The sequence below is a fragment of the Hyperolius riggenbachi genome, chromosome 6 (genome assembly GCF_040937935.1).
Source record: "Hyperolius riggenbachi isolate aHypRig1 chromosome 6, aHypRig1.pri, whole genome shotgun sequence".
Lineage (NCBI taxonomy): Eukaryota > Metazoa > Chordata > Amphibia > Anura > Hyperoliidae > Hyperolius > Hyperolius riggenbachi.
Genome location: NC_090651.1, coordinates 270,969,792 through 270,985,431, shown reverse-complemented (window position 1 = coordinate 270,985,431; position 15,640 = coordinate 270,969,792). Strand labels below are relative to the sequence as shown.

Here is a 15,640-nt window from a genome sequence, read left to right as displayed (position 1 = left end):
AAAGAGAAACAAGTTTTCTCCAGTCAGAGCCTTTTGTTCCTTCAGGTTCCTGTAATTGTCTTTCTGGCTAATTTTTGACCATTTAGCCTCATCTACACGGTATAATTTTCCGTCAGATCGGATCTATTACGGATCTTTTAGATAATTTCCAACCGCTCCAATCAATTGTGTTAGATTTTGCAATAGATTTTGGGTACTTATCAAAGCAAAATCGATCACAAAACTGATCTGAAACAATTTGTATGTCCACACACGATGCAATTTCTTATTAGATCAATCTAACAGATCCGTCTATCTGATGGAAAATTGTACCGTGTAGATGAGGCTTTTTTAGTCAGAATACTGCCTAAAGATAGAGTCCGAACAGAATTCAGAAGTTTCCTTGCCTGGTTACAGCTTTATGGAATTGTCCTTTAATTTGTCAGTACAAGACTTTGTACACACGCTAGATGGTTCTTGGCCAAGGCGCCTGGTCAAAGCCATCTCCGCTGACAATCTATTGTGTACAGCTTCCCAATGCAGTGCTAAGAGATCTGACTATTGTCAGCCAAGAGTATTGTTTGCCACCGCTCCATTGTGCTGTTGTCCCTCCTCCCACCTCCATAGCAACAGAATGCATCACTAACTTGTATGCTAGCAGTGAATCTGTACAGCAGTCAGCCCCAAACTATAAAGCTACATGCAGGTCAGAACTCGGCTGTGGTGGACGATAATGACCGTCATGCACAACAATCGAGAGTCAGAACAAGGTGTACAGCAGCAGCATGTCATCTGCTAAAGATCAGGCATGCCAGATCTTCAGGGGTCACCAACGCCCAAGCACTGCATGACCACATTGCACTCTCTGCTCCACTGCCTGCGGGAATTCTCTCCGTCGCACGCTGCTCATTCTCCCTCTGCTACCCCTCCCCCCGCATATAGCAACAGATGCGTCTCTAGCCAGGAGGCTGATGACATGTCTGTACAGCATTAGCTCTACTCTGTCGCCCAAGGGATCATGCACCGATGAGCCCTACCGGGTGACAGTGATGTCCCAAAGATTCACCGGTGTGTACAGGGCATTTACCTGAGGGATTGTGTTCCAAGCACTGTGGGTGATAGTAAACATGTTTGTATACACCGTAAGGCTCTGTTCCCACTACAGCAGAGAACAGACTTTTTGGCCGTTCTCTGCTAATCGCTAAACGGACAGTGAAAATTAGGAGCCGTTCACACTTGTGGTTCTGCAATGGATCCACGAGTTCTGTTGCAGTAAGCAGACCGCACTTCTGTGCAGTATGCGATAATCCCGGGCAGGCGGTTTTGTTCTCCCATATAGCCTATGGGGGAGTGTGCCCCCCCGGCTCCAGACGGACCACCGGAGTGGGCACTACACTGTCCCCTCCTGCTGGCCGCACGGTTTCCGCCACCAAGTGGGAACAGAGACGAAAACCTAGTATAGCATAGTTCCAATATTTTGATTAACGTTTAAAAATTACCAATATTGCCAATTTAAGTAATAGGCTCTGATTAGCATTAACTGTGAAACAGACCACTGTGAACTATGAATACTTTTCCTAAACTTCTATACATCCCTGCAGCCGAGGTAAATTTAGCCACCAGTGTAGCAGACTTGAGAAATGCACACTGAACAGCGAGGAGCTGGATGCACTGGGACACATTAACCGGATATTGCCAAAAATAACTGAAGCCTGCTGGGGTTTTTTTTATCCCCTTGGAATGTACATGACTCACACTCTGAAAAGGAATGGCTCCGACCCACTTCCCGGTGTCCCAGGATCTGTACATCTGAATGGACCTCTGATCCAACAATATGTGTTATAAAACTTCTAGACAATGAATCATAAACAAGTCTTTATCATTAGCTACATACCTTCCTCATTATAGTATACAGTGGAATCGTAATCCAAAGCACTCTTATATCAAAGCAAATTTCCCCATAAAGATTTATGGAAACTCAGATGATTCGTTCCACAATCCAAAAGCATTTATAACAAAAAATGTAATACAAAGCACTGTAATGTATAAAGTAAAAATGACTTTCACTATAACTAAGATAATCATTGCTATCTGTTGGCTCACACTATCCTTTTTCGCAAACTTTACCAATGACAGTTGCTTTTGCCTACTCTTGAGGTTTTCATTGAAATGTGACATTGTACATGTAACATTGTACAGTCCCTACACTCAGATTAAGAACAATTAAGTACAACGTGTCAAAGAAAGAAGAAACATTGTATTAGATGAAGTGATGCGTGCGTCCTGTGCTTTTTATTTTAGACAATTTTTTGCTAGTCTTACAAAACGATATGTACACACCATGCAATTTCCCGTCAGATCGGCGGTTCAAATCAATCATTTCCGACAGGTCTGATCAGGTTTCCAAACAATTTTATACAGATGTAATCAGAGAAGTGGGTGAAAAATCGATCGGAAACCTGTTCAGGCCTGTCAGAAATTATTGATATGACCCATCGATCTGCCGGTAAATTGCATGGTGTGTACCAGGCGTAAAACCAAGTTACTCTCAAACCAAGGTTTTTTTGTAGATCATTCTGTTTAAAAATCACACAAGTCAAGGCAGGTAAATTGTTTTGTAATCTGTTCAGCTGTCTGTGCAATCACTTCAGTACAATGGCTTTCGAGTCCTGCTGCTAAATACTTCCCCACAGGCAATACCAAAAGCGCTTCCATGAATAGCAATCCATTTTCAGTCAGTGTAGCCCGTGATCTGCCCTTCTTCTAACACAATCCAGACAAAGAAAGCGTCCTTTACCTGCTGGTTACAGTATCGTGCCATTTCTCCTCACTCTCGCTTCTCCTCGCCGCCTTCCCGTTTTTTTTTATCTTCGCCCTCCTTTCTTTCTTCTCTCTTTATTTCCAGCTGGCTGGCATAGTACTACTAGAAAGGAACCCACAATGTCCTGCTGGAACAGGAACCAATCATTCGCTGCCTTACTTTTCACCCCTAGAAAAGGCAGGAAAGGGAGGGATAACAGAGCAGAACCATCACCTCCCCCCTTTTGTCCCACCCTTAAAATCAGGCTGTAAATAACCGAGATAGCCTGACTCATTCTTTCAACTACGTTGTGCTTTTTTTTTCTCTCTCTCTCTCTCTGTTTCAACTTTCTTTGTGAGACGAGAACAGATTTGTGGTTGTCATTGTTGCAGCGTGTAGCGTCTTCAGCTTGAGGATTCTATTTCTCACTTCGGCACTTCTTAAATCCTCTTGAACTTGCCCAACTTCCATCTCTCATTACAAGTATTAGATCACCCGTAGAAAAGAAAACGTCCATTTAGGTTCGTTGTAATCACAATGACAGAGAAGGGGTGAGAAAGAGAACTGGAATTTGGTCCCTGAGTGGTTGTTGTGAGGTAATTAGAGCATTTTCTATTGCAAATCAAGCTGCTACTGTAGCAAAGCACATCTATGCAAAAAGGGTACAGAGGAAAAATGGTGGTGAAGGTGAAATGAGTTTTTTTTGTTTTTGTTTTACTAGCTATATATAAAACTCTATTCCCACAGTGAACCCTTTCTCTACCGATGCCTAACCTAAAAGAGAACCTGAGATGGTGTGAAAGGAAGAAATTATACATACCTGGGGCTTCCTCCAGGCTGATCGGTCCCTCGCTGCCACCTGGATCCTCCACAATTTGCCTCAGAAAGTCCTCCAGTCCAGGGCATATTGCGCAAGCTCAGCTGTGTGCGTGCACCCTGTCACACTCCTGTGGCTGAGCACATTCTGCGTCTACGCAGTACTACTGCGCAGGTGTAGTATGCTCCCAGCCACAGGAGTGCAGTGGAGGACCACTTGGCGCTTTGGGTCTGCCAGGAGAAAAGTGCGATATAAATGTTCTTTGTTTGTTTGCAGCCGGTCTGGCCTGCGCCAGGGCAAATTGCGGAGGATCCAAGCGGCGCAGAAGGACTGCGAGGGAACCGATCATCCTGGAGGAAGCCCCAGGTATGTATAATATCTTCCTTTTATGTCATCTCAGGTACCCTTTAACTACCTACCCCCACAGCTAACCTTAAACACTTACCCCCCACGGCTAACCTTAACCATCCAACCCATAGCTAACCTTAACCAAATTTCCCAGATTGAGCAAATTATTTGTGATGGTTTCTCAGAGACTGTGAGCCCTACATCTACTTCATGGGCTCTACAAGCATCTGTGACCAGTGGTGTGGCCATACAATCGATGTTATGATCAATTATTTTACGACCAACTAAAAAACAACATTGCAGATCTATCTTTCAACCAATTTTATCCCCTAATATCAATCGTTATACCATCCAAAAACCAAATTGAGTGATAACTGAACAGTGTATGACCAGGTTGTTATCGCACAAGGGCCCACCTAGAACCCTCCTTCAGCTGCCAAACTAATGCTTTATTAGTGCTCTAGTGCTAATGATCACTTCTGTTTGTACTTTGATTATATTGTTTCCCCTTCCAAGCTTATATCTTCCTCACACTGTGGATGTTTTTGCAAAGCACACTGTGGGACTTGGTATCATGTGACTACATTCCTGGTGTAGTCAAGCAATCATTCTCCTCCCCCTGAAGATGTCCCTAATACAGCCATATACATGCTGTCATCATCTCATGTCCTCCATATGTCAAGTGGAATGATCATCTCATCCCCCCCCACCCCAACCCCTTGGCACACAATCACACAAAAGCAGTATGGCTATTGTATGCCCCACTCAATCAATTGTTTCCAAGTACAGCTGTCAAGTGTTTCTATACAACAAGTGCAGCCTGTGTCCTGTCCTTCTGCCCCATGACAAGTCCAGACATTATGTGTCCACCTATAAGAAATCCACCTGTCATGTACCATCTCACAGAAAGTCCAGCCAGTTCATTCCTGCCTATAAGAAGTGTGGGCAACATGCTTTTCCCATTTAACAACAGCAATAAGATCTCCACTTTAACAAGTGCATTCTTCATGTATCACCATACAACAAGTCTATCCATCATGGGTCCCTTAATAATAAGTGTAGTTATCATTGGTCCTCCTATAAAAAGTGCATTCCTCAATTCCTCAAGCGTGCTGCTTATGACAAGTACAAACGTGTCCCACCATCACAACTCCCTATACAGTAACAAGTTCATTTAGCAAGCATTACCCCCTAAAATAAATGCCACTATAACAAGTCTGACCATTGTGTGCCCCTCCATTATAAGTGCAGTCATCATGTGTCTCTTTGTAACAGATGCAGTTTCTATCTCATCCACCCCATAACATGAGCCCTGTCTCACAGTGTAGAGTTTAAAGGGCAACTGAAGCGAGAGGGATATGGAGGTTGCCATATTTATTTCCTTTGCATATTTATTTCCAGTTGCCTTGCAGTCCTGCTGATCCCCTGCCTCTAATACTTTTAGCCATAGACATTGAACAAGCATGCAGGAGATCAGGTGTTTCTGACATTATAGTCAGATCTGACAAGATTAGCTGCATGCTTGTTTCTGGTGTTATTCAGACTCTACTGCAGCCAAATAGACCAGCAGGGCTGCCAAAGAAATGGTATTGCTTAACAGGAAATAAATATGTCAGCCTCCATAGTCTTCTCACTTCAGTTGTCCTTTAAGCAGGGTACTACACTGGATTGTACATACCAGTATGCACCAGCTCTGTGCACTGGGAGAAAGGGAGGATGGAAATGACAGCTGGGCTGCTGAATAGACTACTAGATGGAACTCAGCTGAGGCTACTGTTGTCAGCCAAGAATCGCCCTGTCACCCCTCTCCATAGCAACAGTTTGCATCTCATCTGTACAGTGTTCATTCCCTGCAGTGTGAGGAGGCATACCTAAGAAGAAATTAAGAGTTATTAGAGGCAAGTATGCATTGTTGTACTGTAAAAATTTCCTTAGGTCAGTGCCCTCACCTCCAACTAAACTTGCATTGTAAACAATGCAAGTTAATTTCCACTTTAAAGTGCCTTTAATCTACCTTAGGGAAATGTAAACTGAGCTTGGGGATCAAGTGCACTGAGAGTGCCATCAGTGAAAAATACCAAATATTCTTTGGTTCCAAAAATATAGTGTAACCCCTGCTAGATGGGTTATAGTGTGCTTTATCCCTAGACTCCTCTGTGCATCAGGGTCCAGGTATCCCAGCCAATCCTCACCAATACAAGCAGCAGTACAAGTGTACCTCAGGTTAGAGTTAAAAACACCCTCAGTGTTATACCGTTAAATAGTTAAAAGCTTTATTATAAAATTGCACGCACAATGGTTACACCATATTTGGTGAGTTTGTTCCCCGACGGGTGACCTGATGGTGGGTGAATATCCCAGAAGTGATAGTGAATTGCCTTATTAGAAGATAACACCTGAGAGGTTTATGTATTATTGGTGTGCGCTTATCCAACTGCATAAGATTGATTTTTACGGATCGCCAAACCGAGAAGGAAGCGCACTCACCTCTCTATTTTGCCTGATATTTTGTTTACGGAACCAGTGCATCGCTTTTATATTGTGTATAGTAATGTTTTACAATCTAACGTAACGTAAGTTAGCCATTAACCTCCTGAGCGATAATCCCGAGCTGAGCTCGGGGTACGTCGCGCAGGAGGAGTTGTCAGGCCCTGGTGGGCCGATTTGCATAATTTTTTTTTGTTACACGCAGCTAGCACTTTGCTAGCTGCGTGTAACTTTCGATCGCCGCTGCTCGCCGCTGATCCACCGCTACCCGCCGTGCCGCGCAGCCCCCCCCCCCCTCCCCGACCCCTTGCACAGCCTGGCCAACCAGTGCCAGGCAGCGCTGAGGGGTGGATCGGAACTCCCTCTGACGTCACGACGTCCATGACGTCGGTGACGTCATCCCGCCCCATTCTGAACGGGATTTCCTGCATACTCTGATCGCCGAAGGCGATCGGAGTGGGTGGGGGGATGCCGCTGCGCTGCGGCTATCATGTAGCGAGCCCAGATAATTGTATCATAATTGTATCGCCCAGAGGGTTAAAAGGTATTACTTTTACAAGACTGTTTTTTTCTACCTACACAATCTAACGTGAAATTCGATATTTCAAACACTTTGGATGGAAACTTTAAACTGTCACTGCCAGGAATTTCTCCAAAAATCAAGGCTTACCCTTTCTAATTTCCAACTTTGTAAGGCCTTACCAAGCAATAGTAGTGAAGCCAGCATTCCATTTATCCACTGAGAATCATTCTGAAACAAACAAGAACCATAATATTGCTGTGCTGACTTCTTCAGCAATGGCCATTGGCCAGATAGACAGAGTTTGACAAACTGCTGACGAATTGCTGAAGAAGACAGTACTGTATAGCAATGATGTGGTTCATGTTTGTATCAGGATGGTTTTCAAATTTCTGGAGAATTTTCTCAACAAGAGTTAACAGCAGATCATCCAGGACTGTTTCTGCCTATTTTTTTTTCTTGTAGAGAAACTTTACTAAAAGCACATTTCCCCATACGCGTTAATGGAAACCCAGTTGATTCGTACCACAATCTAAAAAACAGTTATAGTAAAATAGTATAAAATAAGAATGTAAACAAGACTTACACTATAACTAACAATCATTGCCATCTGTTGACTCGCCCCAACCTATTTTTGTGGCTTTAACAAGGAACTTATCCATTGACAATTACTTTTGAGGATTTCATGGAAATGTGACTTTGCACAGTCTCTACACAATCCTGCAGCGCCAAAGGGAGAAGAACTGTTGGCTCACTTGTGATTAAGTGACGCATGTATACTTTTTTTTGCTTGTATATCAAGTCAAAATTTCACAAACGTTTTTGCTTGTATTTGCAAAGTGCTCTAATGCTGGGCATACACGGAGTTTCTTTTCCTTATCAATCGAGCTGCTGATGGCTCGATTAATAATATCCGACAGGTCCAATGACCTGCCGGATAGATTCCCCGCTCGATCCCCGCCGGCGCACAATAGCAGGGAATCGAGCAGCTGATATGGAGCGCCCGCGGGGAGGAGTGGGAATCGATCCACGCGCGGATGAGCGGGGATGCGCCGGCATCGAGCCAGCGGCTCGATCCGGCGCATAATTGCATCCGTGTATGCCCAGCATTAAACCAAATTACTCTAAATCCAAGGTTTTACTATATAAGCATGTCCAGATGTGGTGAGACAATGGGCAGAGAGCAAATCTAAAACAATAACATGCTTAATTAGTACACTGATCTCACCAACCACTCCATTATTGTGTTAATCAAGTCACCATTGTTATCCCACTTATGTCACTATTGTTATGCTAAGTGGTAGTGACAAGTGTCCTTGTCACATGACCTTCAAAAGAGTACCACTGGAGAAAACAATGCTAATTGATACTCACCCCACTACCTGTCTCAACTTCACTAAATAAATTGAGATGGACAGTCCCACTGTGTTACCGTCTGCTCTATAGCTGCTCACACAATTTCAATAACTGTCATGCAGAAAGATTGTTCTGGGGACATCTTTGTACAGGCAGCCACCTGATCTGTTCCATGGAGAGGGGAGGACAAGAGAGCGGAGCCACACAAGATGTTTCCAGGAAATCTAATGTTTGTGCATGGCTTTAATCACAAAGCCAAAATATCTTGCTGTAGAAATTATATATGCCAAATGAATTACCGGTAATAGTGAGTTACATATTAAAGAGAAACTTCAGCCTAAACAAACATACTGTCATTAAGTGGCATTAGTTATGTTAATTAAAATAGATAGGTAATATCTCTTACCCAACTTGTTTTAAAAGAACAGGCAAATGTTTGTGATTTCATGGGGCAGCCATCTTTTTGGTTGAAAGAAGGTGACAGGGAGCATGAGACACAGTTCCAACTGTCCTGTGTCCTGATCACCTCTCCCAGATGCTAGGCAATGAGAAAAACAACATCAGAAATCCCATCATGCTTTGCACAGCATCAGGGGAAAAATGCCAGGGCAGTTTTCTTTGATGGGGTGGAGCTTAGCTATAAATGCAGCTAAAAATGAGACTTCTATAAGAAAAACAAAGTTTTGATGCTGTGAAACTGTTAAAGAAACACAAAGCCTTTTTCAGTGCTGCTGAGTAGATTTTTAGTCTGGAGGTTCACTTTAACGTGTTCCCCTGAAAAAAGGCCTGCCCCCAAAATAAGCCCTAGCATAATCTTTCTGGATTTTTCAGGATGCTGAAAATATAAGCCCTACTCCAAAAATACGCCCAAGCCTAGGGGTCAGGAACCTTTTTGGCTGAGAGAGCCATAAACGCCTCATATTTTAAAATGTAATTCCGTGAGAGCCATACCATATGTTTCAAACTGGGATAGTGCGCATGTGCAGAAGTGGGCTCACATCCCTGACTCCCTGTTGTCATGGTGATGTGTACACAGTTTTATCCACTGGGCAGCATAAGTGTCAGACACATCTTCAGCTTCTCTTGGGTTTCAGCAACATCAGCAATTTCCCCCGAGAGCCAGACAGGAGAAATACTGACTAACAGCTTGTACAATTAGCTAGCTGACTTGGGGGTTGATTCACTTTGTAGGACGAGATCCCCGCACTTTGGCCCAATAGGCTGCCTGTCAAGTGACAGGCAGAATATTGGGCCAATCAAAGTGCAGGGATTTCATTCTACAAAGTCACTGGACCTGAAAGGGTCCAGGGTGAGACAATTGGAGCAGCTGTTAGTTTTGGGGGGAGCGTGAGTAATTTGTAGTACATGCTACAGCAGTAGTGTGCCTACTTTGAACATTTTACTTCCGCTGTCACACTAAGCTGTGCTGCTTGAGCAGTGTAGCTTAGTGAATCAACCCCTACTGATTTGTCTGTGAGCCAGATGTAGCCATCAAAAGAGCCACATCTGGCTCCAGAGCCAATATGTTCCCTACTCCTGCCCTAGCTACAGTTCATAAGCAAAGTCAATTTTAATAATGCCCAGGTAGCTGTGGTATACATTTAGAAAAATCCATTATCAATAGAATGCAGCAGGACAGATAGACGCTGCACCAAGGAAAGCAGACTTCCCCAAAAGATTTGCACTCAAAAAATAACACGAGGCCCAAAACATTAAGGGTTGGCAAGTGCCCGGGTCTCTGTAAACGTAGATTGATGTACATGGAAAAAGGAAGTAGAGTGACACGAAATTCATGGAATACCCAAGCAGCTCGGGTGACCCAAAACCTCTAGGAAAGTATAGGGAACTAAAAGAAACCAAAAAGCCCTCCTTCTAAAAAGCAACGTTCAGTGTAGTTTAGATCTCTTTTAGTCCCCTGTACTTTCCTAGTTGTTTGGATCACACTGAGCTGCTTTGGTATTCTGCTGTACTGGTCCAAGCCTCATCCCAAAGAGTCATATCAATCCCTGCCATGCACTGATGATGACCAAATGTCTGAAACAGGCTGTCTGCATGTTGGGTTGATGTGGCTCTGTATATTTTATAAGCTATAAGTTTGCTATACATCAGCGGTTCTGGATGTAAGCCTGGCTCCGCTTTCCTCCCACATCCCCAAAACATACAGATAAGTTAACTGATTTCCCTTTAAAACTGGTCTATAATTGAGATATGGCTATGCTAGGGATTAGATTGTGAGCACCTAACGCTATATAAATGCTATATAATACTAAATAATAATCTGTTATAGGCTTTTTGTCTCTTCCGTATATGAAAAGCAATACTTAGTATAACTGTCACAAAAGACAGAGAGAGAAATCAGTGTCGGACTGGGAGCTGGAAAAACTGAGGAAATCCACTTGCTGGCCAAGCAGCAGTAATCAGGTGTTGCTGCTCACAGTGAAGACTTGCTGCAGGTTTCTATTGGGAGTGATAACACGGGGTTAACATAGGTGGAAATTAGGAGTTATCTGTACTTTAGTTGTGCAACAAGCAGTATTCAGCATGCATAGTTCTGTTTGCAGATATCCATCTTCTGTAATAGATTTAGCTGCATCTGTTTTTCTTCACAGTAGCTTTTTAATGCAGTCTTCCTCACACAATGGGGCTGTGAGGCTGATATCTTGCTGGATGAATTTCTTTTGTTTGTCTGACTTGTTATGAGCAGCCTGGTCCTGTGTTCTGAGTCACTAGATACTCTTGAGCCCAGCTAATCTGTTTTGACTACTTTGTTTCACCTTTTGTGTTTATGTGAGTGCTGATCCCCTATTTCAGGCCTGTAATGGATTCCTGTAGACAGCCGCCACAGATAGCCGAACTCAATAGGAGATGACACAGGCTGCAGTATCTTGAAAGAATTTGATTCACACCGCGGATCTTGTTAGTGTGAACATTTCCCACAGGTTGAATCACATTCCAGAGCGTAGGGGCTGCTTGCACAAAACCTTTCTCACGCGTTATCACACCTTATCTACCTCATCATTTTTCAACATCCATCATCCAACAACTCAAAAAAAAAAAAAAGTAATACAAAAGTGAGAAAAATAATATCAGTTAAAGAGGAATTCAATCCAAATTCTCAAAGCAGGATTTTTTCCCCTAGGATGTTCCTATCCTTTTTCAAGCACTTATGTGTCAATAGACCATTTGATGCTGCTGGCAGAGGCATAGCTAAGAAGCTGTGGGCCCCAGTGCAAGTTTTACATTGGGACCCCTCAAGCATGCTATACATAAAAATTGCCATGGCACACCAAAAATAATCAAGGACAACCACAGTGTCAGAGGTTCAAGAAGGGGGTGGGAACCGTTTGTTAATGATTACTGCTAACAAAGCATCTATAGAAATGATTATAAACAGCATAGGACCAACAGAGAGCTAATACTGTGGTTGAGGATGAACCCTTTGGGGCCCCTCTGCCCCAAGGGCCCCAGTGCGGTCGCAACCTCTGCATCCCCTATTGCTACGCCACTGGCTGCTGGGTTCTTCTACCAGAAAAGAAAGAGTAGGAAACTGGGCCCTGTGCACAAAAAAACTAACTTTTCTGGAAGAAATAACTCTATAGATGCCAAAACATAAAATTGTGTGTAGCGTCAAATGGCTGTCTTGTCCCTGGCACCTACCTACTAATACACTCATTGGTTTTGACAGTTATCCTTATGTGTTGAGTTCCATGTTAACTTTTATGAGCAGTGCCTGGATTTCTACTCTTTCTGTGCCCTAGCTGGGCTTCTCTTTTGTGAGAATGCCCATTACAACTCGTCAATGAACCAGTGTTTTCCTCCTTAGCTTAAAACTACCAAATTACCAATACCTGTGTATGCCCACCCTTCACACCCCTATTCTCTTATAATGTCTTACTATTTGGTTGTTGTGGCCACCAGTATCTGTCTCTGGTAGCTCCTGATTATCTGTTAATTAAACTGTGGGCCGCTTGCACAATCAATATGATACACAGTAGGTGAGATCATATACGATTAATAACCTAAAGACAGCCAAAGATGAGGTATAGGTAGCCATAGTCACTCCCCAGTATAGGTGGCCAGATTCACCCCCCCCCCTCCCCCCAGTATAGGTGGCCAGATTTCCCCTCAGTATAGGCAGCCAGATTCAACCCAGCCAGATTTGTCTCCAGTATAGGTAGCCAGATTTCCCCTCAGTATAGGTTAACTGATGTTCTCTCCCAGTATAGGTAGCCAGTAATGCATCTTTACAGGTCTGCACCCAGAGAATAGGACCTCCCAAGCCTATGCCTCAGCTGGCCATGCATGTGAATCAGCCCACAGAAGGCCATTACAGTCTTTGACCCATCCATTTTCAGTCTACAGCCCAATCTGTCAGAACACAAGACAGCGGACCTAGTGTGAGGAAGGCTTGAGGGCTGATAAAAAAGAGAGAACATTTCACATTCCCTGTTTTCACTTTACATTCCAAATTCAAGAGAGTATAAAATGTAAATTTTCATGAATCAGATTTATTATTAGAAGTGAAAACAGAAGTGGAAATTCTTCTTGTAGCTTTAATGCCTCAGGGTCCAAGCTAGTATGTGCACTTCTGAAGATGACTGATAAGAGAAGGGAGTAGCTGGTCATGGAGCTCTAATAGGGTGATTCATAAATGCATAATATGGCCTCTAGTGATCGCCGCTGCACATTGCAGCATTTCCAATGTATTCTATTTATAAAGTGTAGTTTGTATTGTGGTTTGTGAGGTTGTTTTTGGCCACCTTGTTGCCTCAGGTGAAGCACATTTTTTCACACACAGCATCTTGAGAATATAGAGATCATAACCTACACAGAACACTTCCACTGACACAAAGAACCAATTTGTTAATTAAAATAAATGAAAAAAAAAGAGGACTAATTCTAAAGCAATTTTAGATAGATCATCATAAAACTCACACTTTGTACAAAGATGTAAATTCTTTACCTGCTGAAACACTGCGTATGACAAAATAAACAAGATAGACACGATATGGTGACCAAATAACCTAACTCTGTCATGTTCACAGCCAGGGCCGGGCCGAGGCAGAGGCAAGAGAGGCTCCAGCCTCAGGGCGCAGTGTAGGAGGGGGCACACAACTCACTTAGCTGTCATTCCCCTGTTGTGTTTGAAGCACAGATAAATAAGAAAAGGGGATACATGGCAGTGACTGCAACCCAGATAACTAGAGATTAGGCTGTTGGTGGGGTTTGGGGGCTCTGGGGCCTCTTAGTCTAATAGCAATCAGTGTGTGACGGCTGGGGTGGGAGGGATGGAGGGGTGCATTTTGGTGTCTCAGCCTTGGGTGCTGGAGGACCTTGTCCCAGCTCTGTTCACAGCGATAACATAAATATTCCTACTAGAGTGTAGTGTAATACTGTGTAATTAGAACAGAACGCGAGCACATCTTCCTCATACTATTTCACATAGCATTATTATTCACAAAGATGTAAGGACTAATACGGAAGCTACATTGCAGTTTTGCTATTTTCCAGGTCCCTTGAATACACGCAGCCCACACTCAGCACCCTGGACTCCACTATTCCATCACCAGTCTCTGGTGGTCACAATGTGCACCAAGATACAGTTTAGACAAGCATTAAATCTGATTGTGTCTGTTTCTTTTCCCTCTTTCCCCATTATTGCCTCAATTGTAACCTCACAGGAGAAGAGCCTTTCTTGTTGTTTCCTATCTCTCCTGTACTTCTACCAGAAAGTACTGGTGTGCTCTTAAAGGGAACCAGAGATGCCGGAATCTTAAAAAGAAAAAAAGATTTTATACATACCTGGGGCTTCTTCCAGCCCCATAAGCCAGCATCGCTCCCACGCCGCCATCCTCCGCTTCCTGGATCGCCGGTACCGGGTCCCGTCACTTCCGGCGGACGCGGCCAAATGTCCGCATGAGCAGGGGCTCCCTTCATACCCTTACGCATGCGGCTGCGCAGTATGCAGCTGCACGCGTACGGGTATGCCGGGAGTCCTTGTGATGCGGACAACTATCCGCGTGCTGCCGCCGACTGGCCGAAACTACGGGACCCGGTACCACCCGATACAGGAAGCGGAGGAGGGCGGCGTGGGAGCGATCCGTGCGTATGGGGCTGGAGGAAGCCCCAGGTATGTAAAAAATCTTCTTTCTGGGGCCTCTGGTTCCCTTTAAAGTGAACCAGAGACAAAGAATACTCATGTATTTTACCATATATATCAGTAGGAACATGACAGTAAACACCTACCCTGCTCTCTGTTTCATCCTTCACTGCTCAGCCTGCTTGTTATCGGCCCTGATAAAATTCCCAACTGAGCATTCAGTCTGGCTTTGCTCAGGAGTCATTATAGCAGAGCCAGAAGGAGGCAGGCTTGGGCTTGAAAAGACACCAGAGAAGACAGACTCAGCTATAATGATTCCTGAGCAAAGCCAGACTGAATTCTCAGTCAGGGATTTTATCAGGGCTGATAACAAGCAGGCTGAGCAGTGAAGATGAAACAGAGAGCATGGTAAGTGTTTTCTCCAATGTTACCACTGATATATATATGGTAAAATACATGAGGGTGCTTCGTCTACGGTTCCCTTTAAACCTCGGCCGAGGCAGTCGGTAACAACCTCTTCTGTGGGGAATCCAGTGTGTGTACAGCACTCTGACCCCTCTCAGTCGGATGAGAGTATTTATTTCTTCACTTACCCCGCCTGCAGCATGAAATCCCGCCTGCACCGCTCAAGTCCCCCCCCCCCCCCACCCCCTGCATAAGAACAGAACATGGCGTTAGGTTGCAGGCTAACAACTCATCTGCCAGCCTCAGCACAGCCATGTCCCCCAACCTGATGGGCAACATTGTGAGTACAAGGCTTTACTTGTACAATACACAAACTATGTATGTATGCACTGTACACATTCTTATCTATATTACACAATGCCATAGGAGATGATGGCACTATATAAATCAAGAACGATAACAATAATGATAATAAATAGTGGAATTTCACTTTAAATATAAACATCACATTTCCATTAACAAAGATTCTGCTTTCTTCCTTGTTATGTAGATACTATGCGTCAGAGTAACAACAAATAGCCCACCACTATAGGCATCCAGAGCAGACCCTGGCTGTACAGCAGAGGAAGTGTGTCATGGATGAATGTACAGCACAGGAAGTGTGTCATGGCTGAATTCCCCTTCCTTACATCACCCCTCTTTCTGCTTTTGTCGACAATCTCATTCTATTGTGTTGTTTAGTTTTCCTGGGAGCCCTGCCGGCAGCCCTGTGCTCTGTGTCCTGACACACACACAATATTATTACTTGGGCCTGGTGCACACCAAAAC

General features: G+C 43.9%; 1 protein-coding gene across 12 annotated transcripts in view; it reads right to left on the bottom strand.

Annotated features, from left to right (window-relative positions):
• PHLDB1 (pleckstrin homology like domain family B member 1) overlaps positions 1 to 15,640 on the bottom strand; it is a 190,484-nt gene that overhangs the window by 85,911 nt on the left and 88,933 nt on the right. Inside the window, exon 1 of one of the 12 annotated variants that reach the window (XM_068240831.1) lies at positions 2,777 to 2,960. The exons of the other annotated variants lie outside the window; for them this stretch is intronic. The gene's annotated coding sequence lies outside the window, so the exon portion shown is untranslated. Of the gene's footprint in view, positions 1 to 2,776; positions 2,961 to 15,640 lie in introns of those variants that run through there. 12 annotated transcript variants of the gene reach the window in all.